Source organism: Peromyscus californicus, unplaced genomic scaffold (assembly GCF_007827085.1).
Source record: "Peromyscus californicus insignis strain IS unplaced genomic scaffold, ASM782708v3 Scaffold_4__1_contigs__length_199733344, whole genome shotgun sequence".
Taxonomy (NCBI): Eukaryota; Metazoa; Chordata; class Mammalia; order Rodentia; family Cricetidae; genus Peromyscus; species Peromyscus californicus.
This window is the reverse complement of record NW_026294562.1, coordinates 158,069,606-158,096,633: the sequence shown is the minus strand read 5'-3', so window position 1 is coordinate 158,096,633 and position 27,028 is coordinate 158,069,606. Positions and strand designations below refer to the sequence as shown.

At 46.3% G+C, this 27,028-nt stretch overlaps 1 protein-coding gene and 1 long non-coding RNA gene across 6 annotated transcripts in view; one reads left to right on the top strand and one right to left on the bottom strand.

Moving 5' to 3' along the window:
• The window catches only part of Znf507 (zinc finger protein 507), a 31,949-nt gene extending 30,745 nt beyond the window's left edge, over window positions 1–1,204 (bottom strand). For both annotated transcript variants that reach the window (XM_052714881.1, XM_052714882.1), the window contains exon 1: window positions 1,074–1,204. The gene's annotated coding sequence lies outside the window, so the exon portion shown is untranslated. The remainder of the gene's footprint in view (window positions 1–1,073) is intronic.
• LOC128095684 (uncharacterized) overlaps window positions 1,158–27,028 on the top strand; it is a 45,888-nt gene continuing 20,017 nt past the window's right edge. Inside the window, exons 1-3 of one of the 4 annotated variants that reach the window (XR_008213297.1) lie at window positions 10,518–10,730; window positions 15,613–15,728; window positions 26,566–26,723. This is a non-coding gene — a long non-coding RNA (uncharacterized LOC128095684). The other 3 variants (XR_008213299.1, XR_008213298.1, XR_008213300.1) reach the window with 3 other exon arrangements.

Sequence of the window (27,028 nt, the reverse complement as noted above, 5' to 3'; positions counted from 1 at the left end):
CCCTACCTTGTAAGTAATTTACTCAGCAAACTACTGGTTTTACTGACATAATTTTCTAACCAATATGGAATAATAAATGACATATTGGTATTTTAACTTTAACCAAAATTACAGCCTAAGGGATGATTATGTAAATTAGTCAAACACAGTGGGCAGAATGGTAGCATGAAAAGATATGACAGCGTGGCTTGACCTATATATTTTTCAACGCAGTTTCCTGCCCTGGTCCTCCATTTCTTTGCTACCGTTTCCTATGGCTGCTTAAAAGTATGCTTATTCGGTTCGTGTAGAAAGTAACTTAGCGACTAGAGTTAAGTAAAATTAGTACACTGCTAGGGCGTCCTCCGAAGTTAATTTCCAACAAGTTACCGTGGTAAAGAAACGAAGGGCCAGGCTTTCTCTTTTTAATCAATAAAGCAATCCATACACTGAATCAGATTTCAGTACAGTGGAAACTACAAACTCAGGAAAAGGTGATAAATCCAGTAATTGCCTTGGGTGATGTAGACTGATAGCAAATTCCAGTCTACTGCGGGAACCTAAAAAGGCCGCTCTGGGGTTGGGGGGCTGCCTGGGCCTAATTAATCACCCAGGCCTCGCACTCCAAACCAACGCTCGGGATGTCCCAGGTCTGGAAAGGTGAGCGCTTTCCCCAAGGGTCTCAGCGATCTCTGGAAACAACAGTTATCCCAGAGGATGTGTAAGTGTGGGAGGCCAGGACTGCTATTTTTCTTTTGCATTGGTTTTTTCCCTACACCACGCAGTGGTCAAAGGGCCGGGGATTAAAGAAACTTAAGCTCCATCCAGGCTGGCCTAAGCGATTCCACGTCTCCAGAAGCAAAAGCCGCCACAGCCGACCCTGAGGAGCTGCGAGCCTCCCACCCCCAGCCGAGCCGCGCGGCGGGCCCCGGGTCTCCGCAGGCCCGCCAGAGGGACTACAGTGCACACAGGCCCTGGAGCTCCGATGCGTGGCAGCGCCGCGGGCGTCACCGGCGAGGAGGAAGCGGGCGTCACCGGCGAGGCCGCACATGGCCCGCGGCGCTCAAGCGGAGGGGCGGCCCGGGGCTCGGTACCTGCGGTCGGGCGGCGGGCTGCTGCTTCTGCGAGCCTCCTTTGGCCGGCCGGGACCCCGCCGTGCCCTCGCCCTCGTCCTCGCCCGCCTCGCTCCTGACTCTTTTCCCTCTCTTTTCCCCCGCTTTGCCCCTCCTCAGCCGTGGCTCCAAGATGGCGGCGCCGAGACAGATCACGTGAGCGACGGGCGGGTCAGGTGAGCCGGGAGGCGCGCGGTGGGGGCGGGGCCCACGACGGGGCGGGGCCACCACAGGCCACGCCCCTCCGGCGAACAGTGCCTTTGGCTCTGGGCAGATTCTATGGCATCCACGCCCTGTCAGTGCTGGTGTAGATTTAAAACTCAATGAATATGCACTATGGCCTCAACCTGCTGGGGCATTCTTCATTCCCTCATCTACCCCATCTTTCTTTTCACCCTTTTGCATGTGAATCTGGTTGGACTACTCTTTTAAAAAGGTTTATTGGGGGCTGGAGAGATTCTTGCAAAGGACCTGGGTTTGGTTCCTACCACCCATATAGTGGCTCACAACTATGAACAACTCCAGTTTCAGGGGATCTGAATCCCTTACCCTCTTCTGACCTCCATAGACACCAGGCACACACATGGTGCAGATATACATGTAGGTAAACCATTCACACACACAAAATAAATCTAAATTTTTTTTTTTTTTTTTTTTGGTTTTTCGAGACAGGGTTGGCCTTGAACTCACAGAGATCCGCCTGCCTCTGCCTCCCGAGTGCTGGGACTAAAGGCGTGCGCCACCACCGCCCGGCAAATCTAAATATTTTTAAATTAGTATTTACCCATTTATTTATGGTGTTTGTGGAGGGTTTTGCTGGCTAGAGGACAGCTTTTAGGAGTCTAGTTTTTCCTTCCATGAAATGGGCCCTGATACCGAACTCAGGCCTTCAGGCTTGGTAGCAAACACCTTTACCCATTGAACCATATATCCTGCCCTGAGGTACTGGGGATTGAACCCAGGGCCTTGCACGTACTAGGTAAGGGCTCTTCCTCTGAGCTATGTCTCCCAGCCCTGGTCTTCTTTGAGTTTTTTGAGACAGATGGCTCAGTCTGGCCAGGCAGATCTTGAAGTTGTGATCCTTCTACTTTAGTCCTCCAGAGTAGCCAGGAGTGTAGATAGATGTGTCCCCACCATCCCAGGCTCTGCTTGGACTGTTGTTTCAGAGGCACTGTATGTGAAAATAAAGAGGTCCTACCCCTGTGGGACTCAGGTGTCTGATAAGAGACTGTGCTGCCTTTGAGGAATATCTTTGCTCGAAAATAGTTTCTCTTAAGAGAAAAAATTTAAAATTAAAAATTGCATTTATTTATTTGCATGTGAGTGTGCCACAGCCTGTGTGTAGAGGTCAGAGGACAATTTTTGGGAGTTGGCTCTCTCCTTCTACCATGTAGGTCCCAAGGATTGAACTCAGGTTGTCAAGCTTGACTGAAAGTTCCTTTTCTTGCCTAGCCATCTTGAGATTCTTGAAAGATTTTCAGGGGTTGTAGGGTCTGACTTGGTGAGCTTGGCCTAGTAACTCTGAGTAAGCCATTCTGTTTGTGGTTTGGATCTGTTTCATGAAGTATACACTCTGCTGTAACAAGCCCTGTTGGGTCCTGTGCTGGTACCATGAAATAAATGCGAAGTGAGCGGAGCAATGTCACCCAACTTTCAAGCCGGGAATAAGCAGGCAGTTAGGGGGTAGCAGGAACCACATAGCCAGGAGCTCGGGTCCGCACTCAGTGGTCGGGTGTGCACAGGAGGAAGGAAGTTAAAGAGGATTCTGGTGTTGACATCAGCTGGGACATGATAGGTGAGGTATCTTTTGAATGTTTCTTTGTATATTTAGAAACCATTTCAAAGAGTTTGGCTTTTGAGTCATCAGTTACCAAATGAGAGGAAGACCCAAAATACGAGCAAAAAATATGTGTTAGTGTTTAGGTATGGCTACCATCTTATTTACTGCGTCTCTGGATAGCAGTTCACCAGCTGGGGGTTACAGAGAGGGTTGAGTGGTTAAGAGTGCATTCTACTCTTGCAGAAGACCTGTTGCTTCTCAGCACCCATGACAGGCAGCTCACAGTCACCTGTATCTCCAGCTCCAGGGGGATCTGGAACCTCTAGAGCTCATGGGCAACCTGCGTTCCCTTGTACATACTCTCCCCAAATGTAATGAAAAATAATAAAAGCAAATAAAGGAAGATAGGTCACCAGCCTTTGGGTGCTGGAAAACCAAAGAAGTAAGAATTCCATCTGTTGGTTCACAGACTCCGCCACCATTTGGGCCAAGTGGTGAAGAAATGAAAATAAAGGGCTGAGTGATTTGTTTTCTGGAACAAGTTGGAGGTGGAGCATGGGGGCAGGGGGATTAGCCTGGAAGGGTAGAAAGAGAAGAAAATTTGGGTCATTCCCAGGTAGGAAAGCCTGAAAGGAGGGACAAGAGACAAAATGGAAATGTCATCCCTTCCCTTCATTCCCCCATGTTCGCCATCTCTTCCCCTCCCCTCCCTGCCTCTCCCTTCCCTTCCTCTTCCCCTTCTCCATCTCCTCCTTGTTCATTTCCCTTCCCCTCATTTGCCCTCCCCCTTCCCTTTCCCTGGTGCTACTGAAAAGCAAAGAAACAACAACCAAAAACCAAAACAACAACAACAACAAAATGCCTCAAGCTTGTAAGTGCCAATGAGTGATGTCTACTGTAGTATTCATGAATCTGAAAGTCAATGCAAGAGAAATCAGAAATTTCTTGGGTCAAGCAACAGAGCAAAAACATATTAGAGAAAGGGCTGTGGCTGCAGCTCAGAGGTGGACCCTGCCTAGTGCACACAAGGCCCTGGGTTCCAAATCCAGTGCCAGGCCCACGGGCATCCCCATCCCAAACAGAGAAAGGACCACCCAGAGAAAATAGAAGGCTTCTGAGCAAGGCAAAACGAGCAGATGCAGCTTTGTCTGACTTCCCAGCTGTCATTCCTGGCATCCACTTTGTGCCATTTTCTGTCTTTGGCACAGTTAGATCAAACTTCCTGGCCAAGTGGGTGTGTCCAGTGACTGATGAGGGCTAATGAGTTGTGTGCAGAGTGAATCAGCCCTATACTGGAACTTCCAGTTGCCAGTGCAATACCCTCTAGGGTCCTCTTTTCCATTTGGTTTAATGATTGGCAGTTTTTAAATGGTGGCTACCCCATCAGTCTGTATCACAGAGTGACAGTGGGCCTAGCTGATTTACTACATACAGACATGAGGGTAGCCAGTCCCTGAGGTCTGGAAGCTGTTTGTTACTGCAGCATGCCTAGCAACTACCAATGCACTCTCTGCTACATGGAAGCAACTGGAAGGGGCAGAGAAACAAACCATTCCAGGTAGAAAAGGATGCTAATAAAATAATTAGGAAATAACACTAAGAATCATGGCTCAGTTGGTAGAGCATGAGACTCTTAATCTCAGGGTTGTGGATTCGAGCCCCACATTGTTGCCATTTGTAGCTGTGTCCTGCCTGGTCCACAGCCACTCAGACCCAAGTAAACACACAGAGGCTTATATTAATTAAAACTGCTTGGTCATTAGCTCAGGCCTACCACTGACTAGCTCTTACACTTAAACTCAGCCCATTTTCGTTAATCTATATGTCACCACATGTTCTGTGGCTTACCTGTGTGCCATTACATGCTGCTCCCTGGATGGCAGACTGGCGTCTCCTGACTCAGCCTTCCTCTTCCAGGATTCTACTTGTTTGCTTATCCCGCCTATACTTCCTGCCTAGCTACTGGCCAATCAGTGTTTTATTAATCCAGTGTACAAAAGCATTATCCCACAGCATTTCCCTTTTTCTGTTTAATTAAAAAGGGAAGTTTTAACTTTAACATAGTAAAATTATATATAACAAAACAGTTTTCAAGCAAGAATTACAGTTACAATATCTAGTCTATTTATATTTGGCAAATTTAAAGAAAATATTTTATTTATCCTATATTTGTGAGTCCAAGGTTTCATATCTACTTTATATCTTATCATAACCAAGGAAAACAATAATTATAACTATCTAGTCTTCAAATACATCAAAGACCCCAGAAGGATGCAATATTACCTAAGTAAACAGGAAATGCATTGTAAGCAACTTCCAAAATTCTGGGTACCTTCCTGGGGGTGTGGGAGGTGGAATTAGGAGAGAAGGTTCTGCTGGGTTTCTGTGTTTGTTCTGTTTTGTTTTTGACCACTTAACACCCTAGAGTCATCTGGGAGGAGGAAATAACAATGGAGAAAATGTCTCCTTTAGATTGGACTATAGATGAGCATTTTCTTGATTGATGATTAATGGGGGAGGGCCCAGCTCACTGTGGGCAGTGCCATCCCTGGGCTGGTGGTCCTGGATTCTATAAGAAAGCCTGCTGAGCAGTCCATGGGGAGCAAGCCAATGAGCAGAGTTCCTCTGTGGCCTCTGATTCAGTTCCTTCCCTTGCTTCCTGATGATATACTGTAATAGATAAACCAAATAAACCTTTTCTCCCCAAGTTGGCTTTGGTCAGTGTTTTATCGTAGGAATAGAAACCAACTAGTACAAAGGAATGAAATTCAGAATCTGATTGAAAAATGCAGACAACTTCATAAAGTCTGTGATACAAAACTTCAGCAATTACATATGTGTGTATATGTGCATCCATATATACATGCATACATGTATATACAGATACATATATCTGTATATACACACACATGCACCCATGTAAATATCTGCGCATGCACACACACACACACACACACACACACACACACACACACACACATTTTGTAGTGCTGGGGCTGGAATCCAGGGCTGCATGCCAGCTAGCCAAGTGTTTTGCCACTTAGCTACATTCCCAGGTCTTCTTTCACTTTTTATTCAGCCCAGGCTGAACTGGAACCTTCCATTCTCCCATCTCTATTTCTGAGTAGCTGATATCAAAGGCTTGCATTGCCAGTTCTGCTTAATACGACTTTTTCTTAAAAAAAAAAAAAAAAAAGTAAAGGAAAGAAAAGAAAGAAAAACAAACAAAAAACCACCCCCCATAAAATCCCAAAAACCGGCCGGGCAGTGATGGCGCACGCCTTTAATCCCAGCACTCGGGAGGCAGAACCAGGCGGATCTCTGTGAGTTCGAGGCCAGCCTGGGCTACCAAGTGAGTCCCAGGAAAGGTTCAAAGCTACACAGAGAAACCCTGTCTTGAAAAACCAAAAAAAAAAAAAAAAAAAAAAAAAAAAAAAAATCCCAAAAACCTCTATAGAAAGATTGTAGTAAAAGTTTCTTAAAAGTCGAAGGAGTGCAAAGAGCCAGGCATCATTCCACTGAGCTTGTGGACGTCTCAATAAACTCTCAGCACCTTGTACCTGCCACAGAATGTTTTTTATCATGATTTAATTAACCAGCTGTAGCAAGATTTCATGTTCCAGATAGGAAACCTGCTTACTCAATTATCTAGTACTTGTTCAATGGGATCTGATTCTGTTCTCAGATGAGCGATGACCCTGATAACCAAGTCCCTGTCTCCACACACCTCATTATTCTACTTTAGGGTCCTTAATTAGTTGATAAGGTTAAAGGTTTCACTTCTGCAAGTATCATGGGTCTTTATCTTCTAAAGTGACCACGAAGTCTGATGCAACTTAAACCAGTCCACTATTAAAATTTGGGGAATACAAAAGATAGTGTTGTACACGGCAAGTTGGTAACTGGCCAGAAACTGAATGAGACACCCGAGCAGCTGGACCCTGAGGAAATCTTGTTTCTGGATGGGTGAGATGGCCCAAAGGTGCTTGTTGCCAAGCCTGAGGACCTGAACATGGTGGAGGGCATAGAGCCTGTACCTGAATGTTGTTCTTTGACCTCTACATGTGTGCCATGACGTGTGTGTATGTGTGTGTGTGTGTGTATGTGTGTGTGTGTGTACACACAGGAACAAGCACACACACATGAATAAATAAACGGAAGTCTTTCAAGTTATGATACTTCTGAAGGACACTTTGTCTTTGGTAAAATGAGATTAGATTAGCTTTCTTATAGAGAGATTCATCATGTAAGTCTTTTGAACAGCACGGGGAATTGAAGGAGGCAAGAGGCCTGTGTAAGAAATACAGTAATTAAGAATCTTTTTTTTTTCTTTTTGAGTCAGTGTCTGGCCTGGAACTGCAGATCTTTCCACTTCAGCTTCTCAGCTGCTGAGATCAGAGACATTTGCCACTACATCTGGCTGATAGTAATATATATATATATATATATATATATATATATATATATATATATATATATATATAGTATTGTGATCTTAAAAAAATATATTGTCTCAAAAAATGAAATGTTGGGTCTGAAGAGATGTCTCATGTTTAAGAGCACTTGCTGCTTTTCTAGAGGACCCAGGTTTGGTTCCCAGCACCAACATGGTGACTTACAACTGCCTATGACTGCAGTTCCAGGGGAGCTGGGGCTCTCTTTGGCCTCTGGGAGCACCTGAAATATATGAGGTACTCCTACATACCTACAGGTAAAATTCATACATATAGGCCGGGCGGTGGTGGCGTACACCTTTAATCCCAGAACTTGGGAGGCAGAGCCAGGTGGATCTCTGTGAGTTCGAGGCCAGCCTGGTCTACAGAGTGAGATGCAGGACAGGTACCAAAACTACACAGAGAAACCCTGTCTTGAACCCCCCCCAAAAAAACCACCAAAACCCCCCCAAAAAACAAAAAACCCCCTCCATATAAAATAAAAAAAACTAATCTTTAAAAATTATATTTAAAAAGAAAAGATTGTTGTAATCTCAGCTAATCAGGAGGCAGAGGCGGGAGGATCACGATGAGTTCAAAGTCAGCCTGTCTCAAAAAGTCAAAGGAAGGCTGGGATTGTAACTGGGGGTATAGCCCTTGCCTGCCATGTGTAATCCGCATACCAGAAACAGAAATGGCAGAGGGAGAGGGAGAGGCGGCAGAGGGCCGGGAGGGAGACAGAGGACACAGTCTGGTGCCAGCAGTCACCTCTGACTTTGCTTTCTCGTTTAGGGCACTGAGCAGGCGGGCTCCGTCTTTCTGACATTTTTCACCTCCCTTGTAAAACCAGAAGTTCAATTTATCCTTTTTCTAAGCTTCAGATGTCTAGTCTGTGGAGGTACAGAGTTTAATTACAGGAGGTCCTCTGGGTTCAAAAGGGAACTTCATCATGAAGAATAATGTCGAGTCTTGACTTTATTAATGAATGAAAAGTTTGCTCGATGTAAGTCAGAAGGAATATACGATTAAAAGACATGATATATTATCATATATCTAGCTGTCAGTAATAAATTAACATTAGCTCTGGATTCTGTACACTTTGCATCCTGAATATATACCTAGAAATACTTCATAATTATAGTTCGGGTCTCAAGAACCATCGCAAATTACCCACCTGTCATTCATTCTCCATAAGAGCCGCCGACCCTGTTACTAATGCGGTGTACTGGCATCTGAAATCCCTGGTGCTGGAGTCAGGAAGCTGGCTCAGTGGGCTGAAAGTGTTTTCTGTGCAAGTGCAAGGACCTGAGTTTGAACCCCTGGAACCCGCAAAAAGCTGGTTCAGTGAGGCCACTCCCAACCCAAATTTGAATCATTCCGCTCAGATCCTTGAAACAGAACCTCTAGGCAAGGAGCACGCTATAAGTTCCATCTCAGCCTCGATGGCACAGCCTCTCTGCTGATTATGAGGGGGCTCCCAGGGAAGTTTTTCTAAATGAATTAGCATGGAAATAACTGGGCTGAAACTTAGGCCAGACCCACATGAGCTAGAGCAAACACCCATTGTCACAATAGGCCTCTCTGCCCTTTCTCCTCTTCTTCCTGGCCGTGGATGACTGCTACACCTTTTTCTGCTTTATTTAGAACCTCATAGGAAACAAGTTGAGGGGCTGGAGAGATGGTTCAGTGGTTAGGAACACTGGCTGCTCTTGCAGAGGACCCGGGTTCAGTTCCCAGCACCTGCCCGGTGGCTCACAAGCATCTGTAACTCCAGTTCCAGGGGATCTGACACCCTCTTCTGGCCTTTGCAGGCACCAGGCATGTATATGGTACATAGACATACTAGCAGGCAAAGCACTCCCACACCTAAAATAAAAATAAGTAATTCTTTTAAGGAGAGATTAAAGCCAGGCAGGCTGGCTTACACCTGTCATCCCATCACAACTTAGGAGAGTGAGGCAAGAGGATCAAGAGTTCAAGGTCAGCTTGGGCAACCTGGAGATCCCGTCTCAAAAAAAGGAGGAACAGAAAGGTCTCACAACACTAGAGATTTTATGACTTCTATTTATTTGTATTTTGTACATTTGTGTATGTGTACCATGTGTACCTGTCTTGTGTGTATAAACATCAATGTGGACACACACGTGCAATGGCACACAGATGTCAGAGGACAATCTCACGTGTTGGCTGGTACCTTTCACCTCATCTGACACAGTGTCTCTCATTGGCCATTGAGATTTTGGGGGTTCTCTTGTTTCTGCCTCCCATCCTCTCCTAGGAGTGCTGGGAATTGCAAACACTCACACTAGGTGTCCAGCTTTTTGTGCGTTCCAGGGGTTCAAACTCAGGTCCTTGCCCTTGCACAGAAAACACTTTCAGCCCACTGAGCCAGCTTCCTGACTCCAGCACCAGGGATTTCAGATGCCAGTACACCGCATTAGTAACAGGGTCGGCGGCTCTTACGGAGAATGAATGACAGGTGGGTAATTTGCGATGGTTCTTGAGACCCGAACTATAAGTATGAAGTATTTCTAGGTATATATTCAGGATGCAAAGTGTACAGAATCCAGAGCTAATGTTAATTTATATATCATGTCTTTTAATCGTACATTCCTTCTGACTTACATCGAGCAAACTTTTCATTCATTAATAAAGTCAAGACTCGGTCGGGCGGTGGTGGCGCACACCTTTAATCCCAGCACTCGGGAGGCAGAGCCAGGTGGATCTCTGTGAGTTCGAGGCCAGCCTGGGCTACCAAGTGAGTCCCAGGAAAGGCGCAAAGCTACACAGAGAAACCCTGTCTCGAAAAACCAAAAAAAAAAGTCAAGACTCAAGCCCAGGAGGAGGATGAGTTTGAGGCCAAAAAAAAAAAAAAAAAAAAAAAAAGGAAAAGGAAAAGGAACCCCTCCCCCGAAAAAGCTATGATAGTGACATCTAGTGGCCTATCGTGGATGTGCAGTTATGCCACCAGGCACTCCAGGGGGAAGTGAGCCATTTCCCTTGTCCAGCTAGCACAGGCGTGACCTTGGGTCCTTGAATCAATCTAAGTGTTTGGTTTCTGGCAGCGATTCCCCGAATGCACGATGGTGTGTGGTGGGGATCCAGGAAACCTCAGCAGCAGGCTGGGAGTGGGGGAGGAGGGGGCACCTTTTGAGGATGACAAGAGGCTCCTTGCAGAGTCTGCATATGCCATAGACTTGGGCTGCAGTAAAGGGAGGCACAGCAGGGCCGCCCGCTGGAGCAGGGAGCAAGCCTCAGCCAGACTGTCTCTCTGCCTCAATGCAGACTGGTTATTGGCAATTTTTAAGCAATTTTCAGTCGTCTCTGTCAATAAAGCCACTCTCCTCTCTGCAAGGGGAATGAAAATGAGATTTTGAGGTCTCCGAAAGACTGTCTCCTTTTGCCACTTATCTGACTAGGAGCCAGGTAGGAGCCCAGCTGAGGGGGAGGGGGTGGGAGCTACTTGCTATGCCCCCAACCCTGCTGACAGGTAATAGCACCTGCTTCTGAGGAGGGTTGTAATAGGGTACTGCTAGACTCTTCCCGGAGAAGGAGCGCTTCCCTTAGAGCGGAGACCTTTATTGATGAGCGTGGCAGAGGAAGAAAATGAAAAGCGGGAGATGAAGAAAGACACTAACTGGGAGAGGTAACTGCCTATCATACCAAGGAAGTCTAGCTGAGGGGTAATCCTGGACTTCAAAATATGTCATTTGTTATTTTGACAGCTCCTCTTGACGTGACAGACTAGGAGGAGTCAGTCGAGGCAGCCGCGGCAGCTGCTGCTGCCAGCATGGAGTTCTTGCTTCTTTTGGTGACTAGGAAAGCTGGTGTGGTGGTGGATGCCAGTATTCCTGGCTCTCAGAGGGAGCCGAAGCTGAGGATCGGAAGTTTTGAGGCCGGCCTGGGTTACATAATGACCCTGATCGAGCCAGGTGGTGCAGGCCTGTAATCTCAGGTTACTCAGAAGGCAGTGACAGGAGGATTGCAAGTTCAAGGCCTGTAGTGGCATTTGCTCTGCCCATGACCTTGGGCTATATGGCCCAATGGAGGTGCTTTCTGCTGTTGTACATGACCTCTTATAAGGGGTTGGAGAAGGGTCACATGAGTCATTTTTTTTTTTTTTAAAATCCTGGCATGATCAGACACCAGACAGCCTGGGAATTGAACCTGGGTCCTCTGGAACAGACAGTGCTCTTAACTGCAGCAGGGAGCAGGGAGGACATGTGACCCTTCTCCAACCCCTTATAAGAGGTCACATAATGGCAGGAAGCCTCCTTTGGGCCACACAGCTCAAGGTCATGGGTGGAGCAAATACCACTACAAAGGTCAACCTGGACAACTTAGTGAGACTTTTGTCTCAAAAATTAAAAACAAAAACAAAATAGCAGGAGGAAAGGGGTGGGGTGGGAATATTGTTCAGCAGTGGAATGCTTGCTTAGCCTTTGGGAGGCTCCAGGTTCAATCTCCAGTTACTGAAACCAAACCAAACTGAGGAGCCCAACCACAACACACACACACACACACACACACACACACACACACACACACACACACACACACACACACACATAAATAACAGAGATAGCAAGTAACTTTTAGGACCCCAGCTTCATATACCGTGAAAAAACAAGCATGGGGAACCTTGGGAATGGGAGGAGAAAGGCTCGAGGTGCCAGTAAAGTCTAGGGCACGGTTTTCATGCCCCTTCTGGCCTTATCAGAAGTGATGACGCAGGTAGGAGGGGTCTGCTGCAATGTATCCTGGGCTGAGCGTGGCGTGTTCCGTACTTGGCATGTGGATGGCTTCAGGCTTTTGTGAGGAGGTGACCAGGTTCCTGTGATATTCATCTTGCTGATCTGCCTTTCTCCTTCAGCTCCTGTCTCAGAGTCACCTTAAGGGATGACCTTGTGATCAGCTCTTGGTAGCAAGAAGCCTCAGAAATAGGTCATCATCTCAGGGCCTGGAGAGATGGCTCAGCTGTTAAGAGCACTTGCTGCTCTTCCAGAGGACCTGGGTTAGATTCTCAGCACCCACCTGGTGGCTTACAACCATCTGTGACTCCAGCCCCAGGGGGTCCCATGCCTTTTTCTGGCCTCCACAGACACCGCATGCACATGGTGCACAAAAACATATGCTGGCAAAACACCCATACACATAAAATAAAACTAAAAATATGGGTCACTTGGTGTACATGAAGACAACAGACCAGCATGACTGCAGGTGTGACAGGGTGCAGAACAAGTGCCTGCATGCTGTAGAGTCTTCTGACTGGTGTGGAGGGCTCGGTGCAGGGACAGCGAGGTGGCTGAAAGGCATCTTGGAGTGGTGGCTGAGCCAGGTGGAAAGCATCTCAGGAGGAGGCTCTGTGCCCGGGACTCTGCCTTGCTTCTTCACACATTTGTGTGTGAGCTGTTCTGTCATTAGTCACAGGTGCTGTTGCTGCCTCAGCATCTGTCTGCCCTGGTGGGACTGAGCTCCCACTAGGCTCTAAGAGTCTGCCAGTCTTGTTCATTGATAGTTCCTCTGGCTGAGGACAGTCAGTGATTGAATGAAACAGTGATTTCACTTAGACACCTGCTCTAAGGCATGGGTTTAGCTAGAGGAGGCACTCAATAGCTGCCTTTTGGAGCTGGGCCTGGTGGGGCATCCCTGTGATACTACCAGTTCGGGGAGTGAGGCAGAAGGATTGCAGAGTTTGAGGCCAGCCTAGGCTACATAGTGAGATCCTATCTCAATGAACTAACACCCACCTCCAAGGAAGTATTCGGGGAGAGGGTTGGCTTAGGAGAGGACAAAGTTGTCATCCAGTTAGGGACCTAGGTGTCAGTCTTAGTGATGGCTTGAGAGTTCTGGGTTTTGCTCTTAGTTTCAGAATCTTCTAGCACCTGCTAGCTGTGTGACCCAGTGTATTCCTTAACCCCTCTGTGCTATATTTTATCATAATGTGGGGATTATGATATTCAAAGTGTTGTTAAAATGTTTAAAGGGGGACTGGAGAGATGGCTCAGCAATTAAGAGCACTGGTTGTTTTTCCAGAGGAATGGGGTTCAATTCCTAGTGCCCACATGGTAGCTCACAACTATCTATAATTCCGGTTCCATGGGATCCAACACCCTCTCCTGGCCTCCTTGGGTGCTATAAGCACACGGTGTGCATCCATATATGCAGGCAAAACCCATACACCCTAAAAAAGTTGAAAGGACATAATATATATGAGGTACTGATGTGACTGATTGATGGAAAGCGATCAATAAATAGTGTATTTGTAAAAGATTCAGAGAAATGTGACCTGAAATGAAAGGCCACCATGAGGGAGACTCTGAGCTGTTTTTTGATGGCTGATTGGAAACAGGGAGTGGAGCTGAGAGATGGTCAGCCCCTCTGCTCCTTCGGCATGTCCTGGGCAGGAAGCTTTAGTGTATAGTGCACACCAGTGACAGACAGACGCAGACATCAGCGGATACACAGAAGAGGAGAAGTAGGTGGGGTCACCCAGCCACTGTCCTCAGCTTAGACTTGTGGTGTGAGCTTTAGAGCCAAGTCACATATGACCATGTGGGGCTCGGCCTATTTTTCCTACGTATGGATTTTGTTGGCAACTGAGCACACCGTAACACCCTGCGACTTAGATACATTTGGTTAAGAAGTCCGGAAGCCTTTGGACTTGACGCTGACGTGTTGAAAGCGAATAGAATTTACATGACTTAAATGGCTTACCCGGATCCGCACGGCTCTCTCTTCAGATTTAAATGTTCGAAGGCTCCAGATTTGATATTTCATCAGCAACAATGACATCTAGGGGTTGTTTTCTCCAGGTTTCACCCAAGATGTCTGTTCTCTGTTTGGAAAAGTGAGTGTGTTAACATGTCTACGATGCATAGTATGTCAGCTCAGAGCACATGAACTTGGTCGGTAGCCACAGTGACACTCAGGGATCAATGAAAGGAAAGTGGCAGTGGCCTCAGCTGTCACCTAAGCACACTACTCCCTTTCTACAGTGACAACACGCCTCCCATTGCTTGCTCTTATTTCCCTTTGACCTGTTAGTCAGCCACATGGCACACTTTGTATTCTGTTTGAGCCAAGTCCACTCTGCCAGATGGAAGGACCCATCTTCCCTGTGTGGGAAGGGGCCAAGCCTTGGCTTCTAGAGCCTTCTTTGTGTGTGTGTGTGTGTGTGTGTGTGTGTGTGTGTGTGTGTGTATTCATTCTTTGAGGAGCCTGTGGAACATGTTTTGGAATTTCATATAGTCTCTCTTCTTTTGTTGTTGTTTGCAGTGCTGGGCCTCGAACCCAGTGCCTTGTGCATGCCATCACTGAGTTGCACTTCTGGCCTATTGCTTTTTAAGAACCAGATTCTTCTAAATGGAAGCAAAGTCAATCTCTCCATTGCGTGACATTGACCATCAGATTCATTATCAGCCTTTGATTTATTGTCAGTCAGCCACTCAGCTAATAGCATCTATTGAGCACCTTCTGGGTATACTGTGTGTGTGCACGCACGTGTGTGTGTGTGTGTGTGTGTCCATCCTAATGTTTAGGTGTGAGTAAGAGAGGCTTGAAAGGACACCCACAAAAGCCCAGTCTATGAAAAAACATAGAGTTTACTTAAATTGTTCCAAACATGGGCTAGGGAGATGGCTCAGTGGTGAAGAGCACCGGGTGCTCTTGCAGAGGATCTGGGTTCAATTCCCAGCATCCACGTGGTGGCTCACAACTGTCTGCAACTCCAATTCTAGAGGATCTTACTCCCTCTTCTGGCATCCATGTATACTGTGTGGTACACAAGTAGGCAAAACACTCATACACATAAAAGAAAAATAAGTAAAATTGCAAAAAATTAAAATGTGTTTCAAACATGCATATTAATAAGAAATAAAGTATTCATGAAAGCATCTGCGAGTGTGCTTGGAAAATGCACAAATATTCAGATGCCGTTTAAGTTTCCTCTCAGCAGGAAAATTTTGTGATCTTTGTGCAGATTAAAATTAGCACCCTGCTATATCGATGCCTAGTAATATTGGCATCAGCACAAGAAACACAGCTACCTTATTGTCTTTCTGTGTGTTAGTTGAAGGGGAAATGTAAAGTGGAGTCCATCTCCCTGGGTGACTGAATTGACTCTTGGTGATAACATGCTTGGAGGTTCATTTCCCACTCGTTTGCAGAGCCCTGCAGTTAGAGGTAGGTGGTTAAGTCTGGCTAACATGTCTCTGAATGCCATCTCTTCTGATTTCCATTGATTTTATTTTTCTATTATCTGTATATGTGTATGTCTGTGTGTGGGTATGTGCATATGTGAGTGCAGGTGCCTATGGAGGCCAGAAGGGGTCGACAGATACTCATCTGGAGTTGGAGTTACAGGCAGCTGTGACCTGCCTGATGTGGATGCTGGGAAATGAACTGAGGTCCTCTGGAAGAGCTGTAAGTTCTCTTAACTTATGAGCCATCTCAATCCCTCTTTTTTGATTACTTTAAGAGGACTATGGAATGCTTTTCACTTTACCTCTTGCTGTTGGCCTTCCTTTGTGATCTCCTTAGTCTAGTTTCCAGTTTCCTGCTATGGCAAATAGAATGTGCAGATCTGACACCCAGCAAGCTGTTGATTTAACTATGGGATATGTGTGTTAGCCTATGTTAAGCTTTCTATTACTGTCACAAACACCTGAGATCAACTCAAGGTTTACTTACTTGGTTCATGGTCACCTGACCCTGTTGCTTTGGGCCTGGAGCCGAACAGGACACTGTGGCGGGAGCATGTGACAGGGCAGAGCTGTTTGCCTTGTGGTGACTGAGAAGTGGAGGGAAACAAGAAATGGGGGCTTGGTGGCTTAATATCTGTCTTGAGGACATGCTGTCACCCCCTTTCTTCCCATTGCATCCTATGTCAGCTACTAATGTCTCCAGTCCCTCCTCATATGTGGGCCGTTGGAGGACAGAATATCCAAATTATAGCAATAGTCCTTCAATCTTTTCCTTTCTGAAGGGGCCTGAGAATCTCCAAATGGCATCTTTTGAAGTTCAGCCTGATGTCTCTGATGCTGCCCCAGCCTCAGCTCCATCATGTCTGCCTGTGGTGGTTTGAAAGAAAATGGCCCCTAATAGGGAGTGGTACTATTAGGAGGTATGGCTTTGTTGGAGGAGGTGTGGTCTTGTTGGGGGAAGTGTGCCACTGTGGGGGTCAGCTTTGAGTTCTCCTATGCTTAAGCTACACTCAGTGTGGCACACAGTTGCTTCTACTGCCTTCGGATCAAGATGTAGAGCTCTCAGCTCCTTCTCCAGCACCACGTCTGCCTGCCTGCTGCCATGTCCCACCATGATGATGATGGACTAAACTTCTGAAACTGTAAGCCAGCCCAATTAAATGTTTTCCTTTATAAGAGTTGCCGTGGTCCAGGAGAACAGGCGCAGCACCAGGAGAACAGGGGCAGCACAACAGAGTTGACCCTATTGGTGGGGGTACAGGTGAGCAAGGTCTGTGGGTGTGAGAGCAGGAGAGCTGCCCCGCCCCCCTTCATATGCCATGGGATGGCAAGGGTAAGGGAAATATGCCATCCCTCCCAACCCCTTGCCACCTGTGACAGGTGGGAGACCTGGCCTTGGGGACATGAGAGTGGAAGAGCTGGCTCTGTCCCTCACCAAGTGCAGCAATACGGAGAGTGGGACCTTCACCTCTCATGGGCAAAACAGTAGAGCTGGACCTGAGGGCATGAGAGCAGGAGAGCTGCCCCCCTCTCTCCCCCTGTCTGCTGCACTGGGTGAGCTGCAGGGGCAGTGCTGGAGAGCTCCCCCTGGTGGTAAAGATGAGGGAAAGCCGGCGGTCTCACTAACCCAGCTACCACCCAGGCCCAGAACCAGGACTGTGAGATACCCCACCCAAACACCCACCTCATCTGTGAACTGCTGGAGCACGTGAAGGGGCCAGACCTGCAGATCCAAAGCTCCAGGAGCTCCATGACACAAGACAACAACAGGATATACAAGAGGAGTCCCAGTGAGGGCCCAGTGTCTATAGTGCAGCAGGAGCCAGCGGCCTCGAACCAGACCAATGACTCATTGCGATGAACACTCACAAGTAAAGATGTATGGACTAAAGGGTAAACTGTGGGACTCACTGGGCCACACTGCAGCTTCCACGCTGAGATTTTTTTTTATTTGGTTTTCTAATTTTTATAATAGTTTGGTTTTACTTTTAAGTTTTGTGTTTTTTTGGGGGAGGTTGCAAGGCAGAGGGTGGAAGCAGGGGGACAGGGAGATGAGTGGGATTGCGATGCATGATATGAAACCCACAAAGGATCAAAAAAAGTTAAAAATATTGCTGTGGTCATGGGGTCTCTTCACAGCAATGGAAACTCTAAGACACTCACTGCCCATCCTCATGAAGTATGTTTCTGCTTTCTAGATGCTTCACCCCCCATCCTCCAGAGTGCTTCTCTCAGTCTTTGGGTCTTAACAAAACAACTGTTTTTTAGGGGAGCCTTCCTTGACCTTTCTGATCAGGTCCATCCCTTACCTGCTCTTCATGTCTCACGGCCTTGTTGACACTAAAAACAAACCCATAGCTATAGTTCGTGTGTGTCTTCTTAGGTCGGTGTCAGCTCCTTTCCATCCTGCTGATCTGGGGACTTGGTTATGGTGTTTCATCATAGCAACAGGAACCCTAACTTAGAAAATGGGCCTTAGTGTTGTGTGTGGGAAGTTCCAATTTCCTGAGTCACCTCACTCGACAAAGATCCTCTTGCCTGTTATCAGCAAGATGAAGGCTGAAGGGGTACTGATACAGCCCTTTTGCATCTGTGAGACATTCGTGGATGTTAGGAATCTTGTAGTCCAGACCCTTGGCAGATAGTCCAAGGAGTGGGGTTTGCCTTCCCACAGCTTTGGGTGAAGAGCCACATTCAGCTCTCCTTTGAAAGACTCCTAAACCATTGTCTGCCTCACCAACTTCACTCCAAGTGCAGCCTTGATGTTTCGCCTGTAAAGGAGAAATTATCAAGTGATAGCCTTATGTGGTGTGTAGTTGTGTGTCTCTCTGTATATGCCACGTGAGTGAAGTGTCTGAGGTGACCGGAAGAGGGTGTCAGACCCACAGTTTCTGGAGTTACAGGTGATGACAATCCACTTGGCATGGGGGCTGGGAAGCAAATTCAGGAAGTGCAGTTCATTCTCTTAATCACTGTCTCTTCAGTCCCCCAAATAGTATCTTTTTAAAAAAATGTTTTATTTCATTTTTTAATTAGATCTCTTCATTTTATTTTCTGTGAGTGGACATATGTATATATGTGCACCATAGCCTTGCACTCATAATCCTTCTGCCTCAGGACTGCTTGAGTGCTGAGATGACAGGTGTGTGCCACTGTACGTGGCTTTCAACAAATATTCACTTATTCGTGTGTGTGTGTGTGTGTGTGTGTGTGTGTGTGTGTGTGTGTGTAGGCCAGAGGACAACGTTCTGAAGTTGGTTCACTTCTTCCACCTTGTGAGATGTGGGGATTGAACTCAGGCCATCAGGCATGCTAACCCTTCTACCCACTGAGTCACCTCATTGGCCCTTAGGAAATATTTCTTGAGTGTGGACTGTGTGGTGGGTGTGGTGTCTGGCACTCACAGGTCAGCATTGGAAAGAACAGTGATCGTCTGCTCTCATGGACCTGGGAGTCTTACCAGGGATGTAGGATGAGGCCAGTGAACAGACAGACCAATGTGCAGTACAACGTCAGTGCTAAAAGGAAATAAGAGGCGTAGGAGGGCTGGCTGTGCTGGCACACACCTTTAAGCACTTGGGAGGCAGAGGCCGGCAGATTCTGTGAGTTTGAGGCCAGTCTGGTCTAAAGAATGAGTTCCAGGACAGCCAGGTTTCGTAGAAAGACCCTGTAAAGCTACAGGAGGGAGTGTTCGGGGGAGACTACCTTGAGGTAGACCAGAAGTACAAAATCCACTGATGAGTTTTCCAGGCTTGGGATGCTTGGGATGAACAGTAGGGAGAGCTTGAGCTGAGTATGTTGGAGGAAACGGCCATTTTCTAGACTAGAAAGCAAAGTTGGAAGGTGTTTTATTTATGACTGCTGGTGGGACCAGCCAATAGGACATGGATGGACTACTTTTGCCTTGTCTTTGTGAGGGGTCAGGCAGGGACTGCATGCAAATCTTAAGCTCCTGCCTCAGCTCCTGCTCTTGCTGTCTTCTTCAGGTGGTGCCATCTCAAGTGATGCCCCTTTCTCTCCTCTCCCTCCACCCATCTCTGCCCCGTAGCCCCCAGGACTGGGAATCTGGAGCAAACTGTGAGACCAGCAGAGAGCCTAGGAGCAAATGGGATTTTAAAGTTGTTAGGGCATTTTGGCATTCAGTCCCCCAAGATGAGCAAAGTGTCTTGTCTGGTAATTGCAATTAATGGCCCTGCTATTCAAGCATATCCGTCAATAAATCTCCTCTAAGAACCGATTGGGCACGGCCGTTGCCATAGTTATGTCTCTAAATTGAGCCCAGGGTAGTTGGCCACAGCACTGACCTTATTGGGGTCAGGGCTGCTTCCTGACTGTGTGACTCCATATCCCAGGAATTAAAACCACCCTCCAAGTGGCTGGCTTCCAGCCAGATGAAAGGCAGTCTGAGCTCCCCAGCTTAACTGCCATGTGGAATAAAAATCTTTGAAACCCTGGCACACCAGTGATGTTGTAGAAGGGCCATCCGGCCCACTTTGCCACGGTTCTGGGATGGAGTGGGAAGGGAGATGTCACATCAGGTTGGTGATAGCCAATGATCATCATGGCAGATGTCAGGTCAGAGACGTGGTTCACCAGGCCAGCCTCTCATCATAAAGTTTCCTCAGTTCTTCCCTTCTGGAGAATTCCTCCCCACATCCACAGGCACTGTCTCAAGGCGTTCTTTTACCTCAGTTCCCCCCCTTTCTGCTCCCCTATGAGACATCATTCTGTGATCGCCATGCTTGCTTGCTGTGCTCAAGGGTCAGTTCTCTGAGGCGCCAGCCATGGCTTTAGAGATTGACTGTACTTCTTCTCCACCTCTGTTGACATACCTTATATCCTCAGTGGGCCTCAGATTTCTAGAATGACCTTTCAGAACCAAGTCTGGACCACCTGCTCAGATGGGAGTATTTTTAGATGTGTTCACTTGTATGTTGGTGATGACAGACAGTTATGAAGGAAGAGAAGGGTGGATGTGGGGGCAAAAATGCTTTTGAAATAGTCTCTTAGTTCATGTGCATGTGAAAACCTTGAAAAGACAAGAAGGGAAGTGAATGGGGGGAGGGAAGGAGAAGGAAGGAAATAAAGGAGAGGAAGGGCATTTATTTCTATCTCTGCCTGGGCTCTGACTTCATTTAAACCTTGGAAATGTTCCTCATTGCTCTGTTCTCCTGTTCTTTCATTGTCTACCTCAGAGTTTATGTTGTAGGGTGAGAGCTGGCTGTCTGAGAAACACGGCAGTCAGGTGGTGTGTCCAGGGCCTCTGAGCACGTAGACTCCACCTGGATTCAGCAGGCCCATCTTGGCCCAGTTCCTGCACTGCCTTCTGGGGTACTCTGGACAAGAGCAGCTTGGCTGAGGGAGAGGGTTATTTCAGCTTACAGTTTCAAGTTCATCACTGAGTGAAGTCAGAACGGCAATGCAAACAGGAATTTGAAGGCAGACGATTTTGCTATTCTATACAGCATTGCTTCCTGCCAAATAACTCATTTGACCAAGAAATACACTAGGGACCTCAGAGGAGGCTGTTTGTAGACTTGCACAGGTTCGTGCTTAGCTAGCTTTCTTATACAGCCCAGAACCACCTGGCTAGGGCATGATGCTGCCCACAGTGGGCTGGGCTCACTACATTAATTAAAAAGCAAGACACACTCCCAACAGACACTCCCACAGGCTGATATAGTCTGGTTGATGATTCAGTTGAGACTCTCTTCTCAGGTGGCCCTAGGCCATATCAAGTTGACAGTTAAAGCTAACTAGGACACAGGGTGTGGCAGGGTTTACCTTGTTCACCTTCTCTGGAGAGTGTAAGAAAAGTAACAGATTTCCAAAAGGAAGAAAAATCTGCCACAGTGCTGCTCTAACAAAGAAAACATTTTATTAGTTTACGTCTAACTTTAAAAATTATTTGTTAACTATTTTATGCGCATATGTGTGTTTGTCTGAATCTATATATGTGTATCATATGCATGCAGGTGCCCATGTAGGTCAGAAGAGGGCATCAGATCCTCTGAGCTGAAGTTATAGGTGATTGTTAATTGCCTAGTGTGGGTGCTGGAAACCAAACTTGATGGCTGGCCATCTAACTTTTTAAAGATTTAGCTTCATATTTATTTTTAAATGTGTGTGTGTGTGTGTGTGTGTGTGTGTGTGTGTGTGTGAGAGAGAGAGAGAGAGAGAGAGAGAGAGAGAGAGAGAGAGAGAGAGAGAGAGAGAGAGAGAGAGAGATTGTACATATGAGTGCAGTGCCCGTATAGTCCAGAAGGGGGCATCAGATCTCCCCTGGAGCTGGAGTTACAGGCAGTTGTGAGTCACCTGATACAGGTGCTGGGAACCAAATTTGGGTCCTTTGCAAGATCAAAACATGCTCTTAACCACTGAGCTATCTCTGCAGCCTCTGTTTCTAGCTTTTCAAATAACCTCCAAATGTAGTGAAAATGACATGGCTGTTTTTAAAGTGGGTGAGAGTTGTAAAAACACACTGGGTTGGTACAGGGATAGCTCTGAGTTGTAGCATTTTAAATTAGTAACAAAAGAGAGTCAATCAGCGTGTGGGAGAGTTGGGTAGCAGAAGTATATGTGCTTATGAAATGCTGCATCCTGTGACTTACAAAAGTGTTCAGATGGGCGTTTGGTGGACTTCAAGTTAGTACAAAATACCAAATAGAATTTTGGCTTCACTGTTAGTGACATGTCATTGAAAGGAGTTAAAGAAGGATCAAGAGATGTTTTAATAAAAGAGGAAAGGCATGAAGTCAGGAGCTTCACCTCTCTCCTCCCTCTTCTCTTCCTTGCTGCTGGGCCTTGGCACCTCTGCAGAGATCTCCAACACAGACATTTAATTAGTCTGCTGCGACCCTGGTCCATTTGTGTGAGTGTATGTATTTGTTCCCTTGGTATCATTATGATCGAAAATGCCTGAAAGGAACCAGGAACGAAAGACTCATTTTGGCTCACGGTTTCAGAGTGTTCTGTTCATGGTTGCCTGGTTTCTTGCACCTGAGCAGAGCATTATGGCTGGGGGATCTTGTGGCAGAGGATACCTGTTTGAATCAGGGCTAATAGGAAGAGCAGAGAGAGAGGGAGAGAGGAAGGGAGGGAGGAAGGGAGGGAGGGAGAGGGAGAAGTAGGGAAGAGGAAGGGTGAGAGGGAGGGGGATAAATATACCTTTGAAAGGCCTGCTCTCCTCCAGCCAGGCTCCACCTCCTAAAGTTTCCAGAACCTCCCAAAATAGCACTGCCAGCTAGGGACCAAAACTTAAAAAATGTGGGAGACATTTCAGAATTCGTGCATAACACTGCGAGTCCCAAGTTTGTGGCATTTCATTTCTCTAGATTTCTCAACCTCCCCGGTACGTCCTCCTGCATGCTGGCCGCCGTTCGATCAATGGGAGGATAAGTTCAGGGCTGTGGCGTCTTAAGGAAGCGAAGCACAGACAACTCCGCAGACTACTTTGAGTTCCACAGACAACTCCGCAGACTACTTTGAGTTCCAGTAGAGGGCGGATGGCAGATGGGGCTGTTAATCTTCATGCCGCTTCTTCACACTCTTTGTACGTCCAGGGTGCACGAAGTGTGTACCTGGCAAGCACGGCCATGTACTGGCACCAGGAGCAGGAGGGCTGGCTCCGAGCCTCCTGGTGGAGAAGACGATAGAGGCTCCTCAGAGGCAGGCAGAACACAAGGGATCAGACAAGTTGAAATGTGGATGGATGACTAGAAGGGAAATGGATGGCGAATCAGAGGAGGTGGGGAGGAGATGGGAGAAAGTGGGGAGACTAGGAAGGAACGCGGGTTCAGTCTGGACCGGAACACAGTGCTTTCGGAAGACCCGCTCCTGGCCGACAGTCTTCCCTTCCTCTGTCCCTATGCTTCTTGCCTCTTCTTCCCCCTTCTGAACCGCCTTTGTCTTTTCTTCACAGTTATTGACTTCCATGATGAATTGCAATCCGATGCAGTTTTCAAAAGGTTTTATTTTTATTTACACATTCTGAGTCGTTAATAAGCATATACAGTGTAAAATTCAAGACAGAAATGGACACACAGTGACAATGTGGTCTCCCTTAGACTCACTATCATTGCTAATGATTTATTGTATTTTTCTCAGAGACTCTGTAAGTACATACACACTACACATACACACTGTTTTTCACATTGCTCCCCCGCCTTACTCAGCCATATGATTTGGGAAATGGTGCCATATTGGTATGCACAGAGCTGACTGCGAAGACAGTGCAGAATCCCACTTATGGCTTCACCATCCTTTACAAGTCTTGTGTAGAGGGACACTTACTTGATTGTCAACCCCTTGCTGTAGTGAGTTACCCTGTAGATGTGTCTTGGGACACATGTACATTGTGCTGGAAGAATAAATTGCTAGAACAGGGGATTCCTGATTAGAAGGAATAGGCATTTTAAACTTTGGAAATATAATATGGACACATTTCCTTCATTTCTGATTTATAATTCTACCTTCAACACCAGTGTTATCCAAAGTTGATCTCGGAGAGTCTGTTCACAAAACTTTAGACTTGTGGCTGGAGAGATGACTCAGTGGTTTAGAGCTAGTTCCTACTGCTCTTGCAGAAGACTTGAGTTTGGTTCCCAGCATCCTTGTCAGGTGGCTCACAACCACCTGTCACTCCAGCTTGCGGGGTGGGGTGGGGTGTCTGACGCCCTCTTGTGGCCTCTGCGGGCATCTGCACTTGTTGCCTGTGCCCAAAACAAAAATAAGTAGATCGCCGGGCGGTGGTGGCGCACGCCTTTAATCCAGATAGGGAGTGTCAAATTCATGGAGGTCACCAACACAGAAAGTCTGGAAATAAGGAAAGAGCCAAGGAAGCTTTATAAATGAGAAACACACTTATGTACCATTTTTTAAAAAGAAGCCACTGCATCTGGATTAAGCCACGCCAAACGTGGCAGCTATGCACAGATGATTATTCAGTTTGCTGTACCCACGTTTCTTTCCACATACTGCGGTCTAACAGCTTTTTTCTTCTTGGACCTGGCATTCACGGTGCACACTAGCATTACTGGAATATGCTTTCACTGGAAATTGCATATAAAACCCATGGTTTCATTGCAAATAAAAGGTTAGATTTACTGTGACGTGACTGCAGAGCGATATTTCCATCCATAAAGCCCGTGGTTACTTATGTGCGTGAGTGTGTGTAGGCTGAAGCCAGCCATCTCATTTCCAGTGAGTGACCTTGAGATGGCAGCAGCATCACATTCAATTCTGCCGTGCTCCGAGTCCATTACAAAGTGAAAGTAAAAAATCGCAACAAATCAGAATAACACTGATTGTTATAATTTTATTATCAGAGCATTAAGTCAATAAAACTTATCTAAAACATCGTTTGCATTGTATACGGGTTTTACTAGTTGTCCAGCATGTCCTAAAAGCACATTGAAAACAACAGAATGAGGACATCAGTGATAAATTGTGTGAAATCTGGGACTTGTCTCATGCTGTAGTAAAACTAGACCTTCTTTTTGCTTTGTAAAATATTCCTTTTGAAGACGTCAACATACCCATAATGCCTTACGTCTGCCCAACTGCATCCCGTGTCCTGTTGTCTGCTTATGTGGCTTCTTATCATCTGGCCCTTTGTTGTTTATGGTTTTATATGGGAAGGGTCGTCTCATATATGACATTCCTTCAGGAAAGAAGAAGGTGATTTTTTTTAAAAAAATGAGAAATAATGACATATATTTATGAAAGGAGTCAGAGAAATTTATTGAGAAATGGCTATAATAGAAACACACAAATGTAACCATCCTTAATAGCATATTCATTATCGGGAGGGGGTGTCCAGGCAGTGAAACCGTGACATGAAAGGCAGGGTGTTAGGTGGCACCATTCTGCTTACATCAGGCACAATACCTGATTACCATGCCTTTTTATCTTCTCAATTGCTGTCAGATTATCATAGTATTACTGTATAATTATTTGAGATACAAGACACTAAAATGTTTATACCCATATTTTCCCATTTTTACCTTTAATTTTAAGAGATAGGTTGCTGACATGTCATTTATGGGATGTTGGAAAGTTAAATTCAGAGTGTGTTACTGGTTTACTTGTTTGTTTGTTTTGATCTCTCTAGTGCAGGCTGGCTTTGAATTCCACAGTGCTGGGATTACAGGCATGTACCATTATGCCAAGCTCAATATGATGGTTTTAGAAAATTCCAACGTGAGGTGCTCTGCTGTGGTGTACAGACATTGGACAAGATTTGGACTAGAAATCATGTGACTGGGGTTCTGTGGACTCAGAGCTTTTTTCTCCTCGAGTTTAACACACTTTGTCTGTACAGTGTGTTGGGTCTGGAGAAAGCATGCAATTGTGTGTGTGTGTGTGTGTGTGTGTGTGTGTGTGTGTGTGTGTGTGTGTGTGTGTGGTTTGTGTATGTATGTGCGACTTCCTGAGTTTATATTCTCCATGTGTGTCATGTACATGCAGGATCCCTAGAAGGCCAGAAGGTCAAACTACTCTAGAAATATCCACCCTCCACCCAAGTGTGCCTGACCAGCATTGTAGGTGATTCCAAATCTAGTCAAGTTAACAGTAGAGATCAACCATGACATGACCAAGGCACAGAGAAGCCACCTGCACCGTGGCTCAAACCCAGAGTCTGGTGTGTTGAAAGTGCTTGATAAGTGTTTTCTGTAACCACCCTCTTGACTGATGGTCTTTTCCTCCCGGGAAATTGCTATAGATAGATATGTCATAGGCGATCCAAAACAGAATTCAATTAGATGCTCACATTTTATCTGAGTGCAATTCATACAAAGATGGAAATAATGTAGGGTTAAATGTAAATAATTGAGAAATGCCTTTTGGTCACAGTAGCCAGCACTGCAAATCTCAAATCAGCTGGTTATTAAATGAAATATGTATTTCACTCTTGCAAAGAAGTATTGATTTAATTTGGGTGACAGTGTCAATTTGAGGGACTTGATTGACTGTGTTGGGAAGTATTTGAGGAAAACGGTCTAAGAAGATGAGTTCTTGGAATTGTACTAACAACATCTCATGTGTGTGGATTTCAGAGTTGTCCTGCATTATGGCTGCAACTTCATATGCTGAAGGTACTGAGAGAGAGCCAGAGTGACATAGGTTGACAGTGAAATGGAGAGCGGCTTCCCTGAGATGGCAGTTTTTTGTTCCCAGAACACATTCGAAGGAGTGATGGCAGAAAGACACAGGGGTAGGTATCTAAACAGGACCAATAGGGAAAGGGGTGGGGAGTTCAGGGCCCTATAAAACACCTCACCAGAGTCTGCTCATGTTTTTGTTTTTTAATTTTTATGTGTATGGATATTTTGTCTGAATGTAAGTCTGTGTATTATATGCATGCCTGGTACCCAAGGAGGTCAGAAGAGGGCATTGTATCCCCTGAAACTGGAGTTACAGATGATTGTGAACCACCATGTGGGTGCTGGGAACTGACCTGGGTCCTCTGCAAGAGCAACCAGTGCTCTTAACCAACGAGCCATTTCTCCTACCCCACAA